Source organism: Acyrthosiphon pisum, chromosome X, assembly GCF_005508785.2.
Source record: "Acyrthosiphon pisum isolate AL4f chromosome X, pea_aphid_22Mar2018_4r6ur, whole genome shotgun sequence".
Taxonomy (NCBI): Eukaryota; Metazoa; Arthropoda; class Insecta; order Hemiptera; family Aphididae; genus Acyrthosiphon; species Acyrthosiphon pisum.
Genome location: NC_042493.1, coordinates 81,856,535 through 81,864,688, shown reverse-complemented (window position 1 = coordinate 81,864,688; position 8,154 = coordinate 81,856,535). Strand labels below are relative to the sequence as shown.

The 8,154-nt window shown below is 25.1% G+C and overlaps 1 long non-coding RNA gene across 9 annotated transcripts in view; it reads right to left on the bottom strand.

Moving 5' to 3' along the window:
• Positions 1 to 3,635: 3,635 nt before the first annotated feature.
• The window catches only part of LOC103308958, a 14,167-nt gene continuing 9,648 nt past the window's right edge, over positions 3,636 to 8,154 (bottom strand). For 3 of the 9 annotated variants that reach the window (XR_001679238.2, XR_001679239.2, XR_001679235.2), the window contains 5 exons: positions 6,380 to 6,519; positions 5,828 to 5,924; positions 4,561 to 4,669; positions 4,016 to 4,474; positions 3,636 to 3,788 (listed from right to left, as the gene is read on the bottom strand). This is a non-coding gene — a long non-coding RNA (uncharacterized LOC103308958). Of the gene's footprint in view, positions 3,789 to 4,015; positions 4,475 to 4,560; positions 4,670 to 5,827; positions 5,925 to 6,379; positions 6,520 to 6,809; positions 6,972 to 8,154 lie in introns of those variants that run through there. The other 6 variants (XR_001679241.2, XR_001679242.2, XR_001679237.2 and 3 more) reach the window with 6 other exon arrangements.

The following is an 8,154-nucleotide window of genomic DNA, read 5'->3' as shown; positions in this document are numbered from 1 at the left end:
AATTAAGTTTTTAAATTTTTAAGATAGTAATTTTGTTGATCATATTTTTTAAAACAGTTCTAAAAAATTAATATTAAAATTTAATGAAAATCGACAGTTAGATTTTGAATTTCTAAGAATAATAGTTAATATGTTACTTAGCATTGCCAAATATATTTGGCGTTATTTTGGACCGCTATAATCTTCTCCGGCTGGGCCGAAGTACTTCCAGTCCGACACTGCCTAACAAAATACGAATCACATGCTTTAATCAAAAATTGGAACGATGTTTGTTTTATGACAATCTGTAAATATCTACTTATTTGTGAAATCTTTCAGTTGAGATTAAAAAATTTCAATTTTGATTATCGGTATTTTGTATATCAAAATCCATAATAATAATAAAAAAAATTGTCTACACATCAATAATAAAATATCTATTTTACTCTGTCAAAACATACACATACTAAATTTAAGTTTTGATTTGAATAAAAATAACAATAGCTGTGCCTTACCGACTGTCGTTTACTGAACAGCCAAACTGGTTACCTACCTAATTTTACGAAGCAAAAATTAAAATAAATTAATACTAGCTGTAGGTACCTAGTAATAATTTATTGAAGAATGGTGTGCGTCGTCAATTTCTTGCGATAAGAATGTTTCGACTGTTTCGAGAATTATTGATATTATTTAATACAGGTATTTATAAATGTGGTAATACATACAAATTACAATCAGCGCATGATAAGTTTTCGACTGTTCGAGCTAATTTTAAACTGTATATATTTATATACTTAAATATTTTGTTCACAGGAAAAAACCGTGTCTATATATGTTAGAATTATAATAGTTTTCATTTATTTTTTGGGGGTCCAGAAGTCTATCTATACGTGTGTATGTTCAATGTTGGTTATAACGACGAATGACGTTCCATAAGAAGAATGATATAGAACAATGACAGAAAATTAGATAATAATAATTTAAATCCAAGAATATTATTTTTTTCAAAAACTAACTACATAGGCACCTGGTAGTTACTAGATGGTATATAAATATTATACCATTTGAATTAAAACAAGAACCCAGATAATTTGCCCTAATAGCAGTTTAAAAATATTAAAATACATGGACACAAGTTTTTTTTATACTCGTTATAGAAGTTACATTTTTATAAAAATTGACGAAATCACGATTATTTTTTTAATTGATCTGAAGCTAAAAATGTACATATTTATAGTCACGGATTAACAATTTATTAAAAGGTTATTTTCGTAGGATCATTGCAGAAATCTAAAAATCTTAAAAATACAAATGAACGATTTTTTTGTATAGACATTTCTGTAAGTTCAAATTCAATAAAATTGGATATTTAAACAAAAAATGACGATTTTTACTAATTTGTTTGAATTGAAAGAAAATCGAGTGACGTAAAATTTTTCGTTAATGCTAATATTATTATTTAATATTTACAATTAAGCAAATACACAATGACATTTTCGAAAATATTTAGATTCTTTTTGAGCTATTGGCTATTAATTATAAGCGAACGTACCCGCCTGGCCGCATGTGTTGTTTCCAATGTAGTGTTGATAAAGTAATTAATATTAGAGTGGATTAAATTATCATCGAATTTAAAGGCAAGAAAATTATCTGTGTTCTCTTGTTGGTTTTTTTACAATATTTTAATTTTAAGAGAGTTATGTGAAATTTTAAATATTAATATTTTACGTAGCTATTCATAATTTGCATACACCAACACGAGAACACAGATAATTTAGGTGTTATAAATTATTCACTATACGCGAATACTTTAATATGGTTCAGAACTGGTAGGTGGGGCCGAAGAACCCTATTTTCCGATTAAGTAAACATACTGTACAACATATACACGTTTAAAACGAACTATTTATATTTATAAATAGTACCAACAACCAATACTTACATAATAATTTAGTCTATAGCAATTTTTGATTAGTAGGAATTTCTAAGGTGAAACTCCTACTCATTGTATTTTTTTCACCCCCAAATTTTATATTCATTCATACATATTTACTTATTGTACCACTTATTGTATAGATTGTACATTTTCACAAAATAAACGACGTTTGAAAAAAAAAATTGTTTGATTCGGTTTTTTAAAATAAAAATATTCTGTACTTAAATAATAACAAATAAAATGTTAAACAACATTATTTAGTAATCCAATAAATTGTGGAATTAATTCACCAGTTATTGAATCAGATAAGTATCAGATATTTGCGAGGATATTTGTTTTTATTTAATTTTATAAAACTGACTAATTGTTAGCAAAACTTTTAAGTAATAAAAAAAAAATTTCCTAATTTTATCTGCTAATATTTAAAATAAATCTTACCTTAAGGTTTCCATGTCAAATTCACAAATTAAAGTTTAATACAATTGCTTAATTAACTGTTTAAGTACTAAATGTACGTTTGATAGCTTTATATTGTAATGATTAATTTAAAAAACTTTTTCTAGAAATTTTTTTTACACTCGTGGAGCTTTTATTCTATCAGTAATTATAATAATTAGGGTAAGTAATCCCCACACTCGCTTACTTTTCTCTGATTGAACTAGACACTAGTACTCACCAATCGTCAAAAATTAGTTTTAGACTGAAGTGAATAAACCCTGCTTAGTGCTTATTAAGCAGTAAACCAAGTTTTGCCAACAGCACCAAGAAAAAAATTACGACTAGCGCTCTGGGTGTTTTTAAAACATACTATTTAACAGTGTAGTCGTTTTATTAATATCAAGTTATAATATGCCAACTTTTTATTGTACCATTATACTTGTTTATATTCTTAGAAGGGATGATTCAGAGACTACACTTCAAAAAAATTATAATTCATAAAAGTAATTTTCATAAATCAATCAACCTGTTCTGTTTTGTCTTAACTTGTCTATGGTTATATATTATAAAGTTTTTTTATAATTAAATTATTGAATTTTGGTTTCAATTTGATTTTAGTGGATTATTCAATAATTTGCTTATCCGCAGTGTTATGCTTTAGCTTAATTTATCTAGATAGGTTATTTTCATATTAAATACTTCTTATTTTTATCTTATCTAGATAAAAAATAAAATTGACATCTAATTTTCATCTAGATTAAAATTATAGTCATCTAGATAATTCACAAAATCCATAACTAATAAGTAATAAATTATAAGTAATAGTTAAAATTGTTTAAGTATATGCGCTATAATATTACCTTAAGTATCATTAAATATGCAATAAAAACAATAAAATAAACAAAAAAAAAAAATGGAAATTTATAAATTAATAATGTAGTATGTTGAAAAATTATTTTTTGTGTAAGCTTCGTATATATTTAGAATAGGATTGATATTTTACATACTAAGTTACTAACATAATATTATTATAGTACATTAAATTAATATTAATTCATCTAGAAACCTGTCAACAGAATAGTTTTCATACATATTTGGACTTTTCGTATAATTCATGTTAATTGACCAATGTAGTTGTGCATAATCTACCTAGGTATAGATCAATAGTAATTTGTTTATTTCAAGAATCAATAAATATTTGATATTTAATATTTATAAATAATGTTTCTTAAATTTATAGTGCATTATCCACTAGGTAAAGATTAAATAAGATAGACTTTTATACTGTTACAATATCAAATGTACTATATTAAATAACTTAATTGTAAAATTATATATAAATCTAATTTTATTTTAGGGGCTTGTTTAAGCCAATCACTGATATAACTTTTAATTGATAATATGGATTCATCGGGAAACATGTCTTGAATGGCTTCTGTAAAAATAAATTAAAATAATTTGTTAATTATACTAGTTTTAAAATATATATCACTCATTTTGAACATCAATAATTATTACACTTTTATCGAGTTGTGGCTATCTATAACAACAATTTTTAAAACTAAAATACTGTTATTAAAGAGTTTTAATTTGACTAAAAATATTTTAATAATAAATGGTATATTTCATATTGAAAGTAGAATTCAATTTTTTTTCATTTACCAATTAAAATTTTAGAAATTTCTAAACGGCCAAAAGCCAATTTATCTCCTCTTCTTCCCTCCATATTGATTTTTCCTGCTATTCTATTATTTACAGTCAACTTCATCATAAGGTCCGTATCACTTTTAGCATTAAATGATTTTCGTGTCTACGTAACATTTACCCTATACAAAAAAAGTAGACACCCATTAACATACATTTTCTTAAATAAATAAATAATGACACAACTAATATTTTTTTTTTATTCGCATCCTCCTTGAGTTTATTCAACTCCTCCAAATTTTCAATGGGCACTTTGAGTAATGACAACTGACAAATCATATGCATTTGAACTTGTGGTTGTTGATTGTTGAATTCTAATTGTATCTACTGTTTCCATTAGTGTTTCTTGATTTATATTGACATCAACTTTAATAATATCCATCCCTTTCTGTATATCTGACTTATTATTTCTAGAAACTTAATTAAAAATATGTTGTCAGGTAAGTTTTAAATATTTTTATATTACATTTTTGTGGATAAAAAATGTATAATCAAATAATTACCATTCATAAGAACATGGCCTAAGTGATGAATACTGTTCATCACATCTGATATACTAATAATTTGTGAATTTTCCATATTTATTAGCACCACCATCTGTAACACAGTTAGCTAACACACCTTTAAAATTACTATTACAAATTAAATAATTTGTGACAAGATTTTAGTAATTTATCAGCTCAATAATTATTATTTTGACATACATAATATTATCTCATCTGCATCAGAATCAATCTGAGTAAACTGTTTTTATTTTCAAACAACATACCAGTAGAAGTAATAAAGTGGTTTTCATTAATATTAAACATAGGTACCTAAACACAATATCATAATGTAATGATATTATTTATATACTATTAATTTGTTATAAAAACCCATCTAGTAAAATAATAGTAGATTATATTGTTTTTCCAGTCCTACAAGTTCTCTCGTGGGCCGGAGTATAGTAATTAAGAACCTAAGTATCCTTGATATTTTATAAAAGAAAAAATATTTACCGATGTTGATATGGTTTTTTTTATTACTTAATGGAAATATTTAGGAATACAAATCATTTTAAAGATTAAAAATAATATTTCTATACCTAACCATCAATGAAGTGTTCTCTACATTCATGTTGGGTATAAAAATCAATCTGTTTATTCTTTAAGAGGATTTACAATGTGAAATTATCAAAAATCAATAGAACCTCCTAATTTCAAAAATAAAATTAATTTATAGATAATGTACAGCACTTAAAGTTAATTTGTTAAATGAATTAATTAAAACATTTCAAGATATTTTTTACTGTCTATTTATTTGCATATAATGTGTATTATACAAATAATATCATAATTACAGTAACTACAATAATATTCGTATAGAATTAGTAAATTAAATAAAACATTTTTAAAAATTAAGTTAAATATGGCTAAATTAAATCATTAAGCTAGATTAATAATAAAAAATTAATATATACATGATATATACTAAAGATCAATAGAGGGATCCTCATTTATGGAGTCCATTAACTTTAAACTCCTAATAGGCTAATTTTTCATATAATTGCTCGAATATATAGAGACATAAAAAGGAACAGTGTAGAACGGTTTATAATTAATAAAAGTTAAATAATTAATTGTATTCATCGAAATTGCTGCAGTTTAATTTTGGCATATGTGAAAACACCAAATTATTGAAAAGAAATTAATGAGTTGTATAAGAAAATCGTTGTTGGAGAAGTTTTACAAGGAGATAGTAACACAATTATGAACAGTAACATTTTTATACCAGAGTAGAATTGTTGTTTTGCATGCTGTATTTTTTACCAACTTCATCAACCAATATTGGATATCATGGTTTAATATAATATTTAATAGTCTTCTTACTGCAAATAAATAAATGTGTTGTATGATTTTAATTAAAATATATAAATATAAAAATGTAAATGTAATATATACTATGTCTCAAAGAAGAGTAATTTCAAATAAATGGGTGTGACTAACACATGGTTAGAGCCTTGCTCCCACGAATGTCGCTTTATTATTCTAACAACCTAGCTTGAATTTTGCTAGAATTGATACAGAGAATCAATCTTTGGGTCTCAGCAGATTTTTGGAAACAAAAGTAAACGACAAAAACCAATTTAATTGATGGATGTTGTTTGACACATTGATATATTTATTTGATATATATAGGTAGCATTTGACAAGTAATTGGGCAGCCCAGTTTTGTAAAGTAGGTAGATACTGGATTCAACGTATTCAAATACTTTTAAAGTACTCAGCTACATATTTTAAATACTTTTGAATCTATATAGGCTATATATCTATTTATTATTACTTGTTTTGTTCAAAATTAAATTGATTATTTTTCTTGAATCTTCATAAATGTTGGGTTTGATGTGTGTAGAACAGAAATTTGTTTTATTATTCAGCTTCTAACAATCCCAACTTCTGGTTCAATTTTACGGTCATCTAAAACTATAACGCAATATATTAGTTAATGCATATTTAAATAGCCACTATTTGTTTGAAGATTCACATTCACAGTATGTTAATCTACATCCACACAGCATAAAAATATTTCATAACTATATTCAGAAAACTAAGATAGTGTCAAAATATTTTAAAAATTTGCGTAAATAATTAGGAAATATTTCAGTTATATTCTTAGGCCAAGAAGTTCATATTTTTAAAAATATTTTATTAAAAACATTTTATGGAAACTATATAAAAATATTAAAACAACATTTTTATGCAATCATACTTACCATTTATTATGATTAGAGAGCGGATCTTTAGGTTTTTACATATTTTTATTGGCTTTATGCAGTTTTAAGAGGATAAAAAATGTGGACGATTTATCCATCATAGAGTTTGTAGGAAAAAATGTATTTTGCATATTTTGGACATTATAGAATATTTAGCCTATTTGTCATATTTTAAAATATATTCAATTATTGTTCATAAAAATACATATGTTATTAATTTTTCGAGTTGTGATTTTCCTAGGAAAAAAATAATTTGATTTAAGAATGTTAAGAACTAAAAACCATTGAATTAACTACTTGGCTGTAATTAAATTGGTAATGTTGGTCATACTGTCAACCATTTTGTTTTTTATATATCATTTTATCATATTTTTTTCCTATGTTTAAAATGATATAATACATAAAAAATTTTATTTACATTCATAGAAAAAAAGACTAATAAAATTGGAAACAGAAAATGTTCGTAAACAGTTCAAAACAAATCAAAATATTTTGAAAATGTTAAAGTGTATAGAAAATGCTAATATAAACGACCAGTGAAAATTGTATGTATATAGGTTCATTTATTTTAGAGTTACACCAATAACCAAAATCAGATTTTGTAGAAAACCGATTTTAAGTGAAAATTCTAGTTTTCTTTAATTTTTTTTTTGTTTTTCTCGGCGATTTTAAAAATTACTACTTATTTCAAATTTTGACCTCCTCAATGCATTAACTAGATTCACTTTACCGTCGAACAAGATACTAAAGTTGAAAACTGAAGCATTATTTTACTACTTATCGTGACATCGTGTACACAGACACAAATAAAAAAACGAGTGTGCCATTACACTCTGGAGAAGCAAAACTTTTGTCATAAGTATTCGGGCCCGTGAAATTATAAGTGAATTAGGGAGAAAGTGAGAAAAATCAATAGGTACAATAAAAATAATAAACGTGCACACCGCCGCCGATGCCGTGCATGACTTCCAAAAGTGTAGTTTCATTTTTCGTTACGATTTTTTTTCCTCCCACACCACAAGAAAGAAGTTTTAAAGGCGCTTTTTACACATTCGTATTATGACACATTGGGTAGGGATAGGACTAGTTCTTTTTACGTCACGATTGAGCATAAATTGTCGGCGTATCAAAGGAAATTGAAATACAAAAGAAAACCAACACGATTGAGCATAAATAACTCTGCAAAGTTGCCATTTTCAATTTTAAACTGTATTAAACAAAAATATTTATTTAAATAATTATAATGATTCAAAATATAACATGGCAAAAAATATTATGTTTTCATAGTCATATGTAATATACCTAGTCACATTATTCAAATATTTATAAATTAATAATAGTCTCA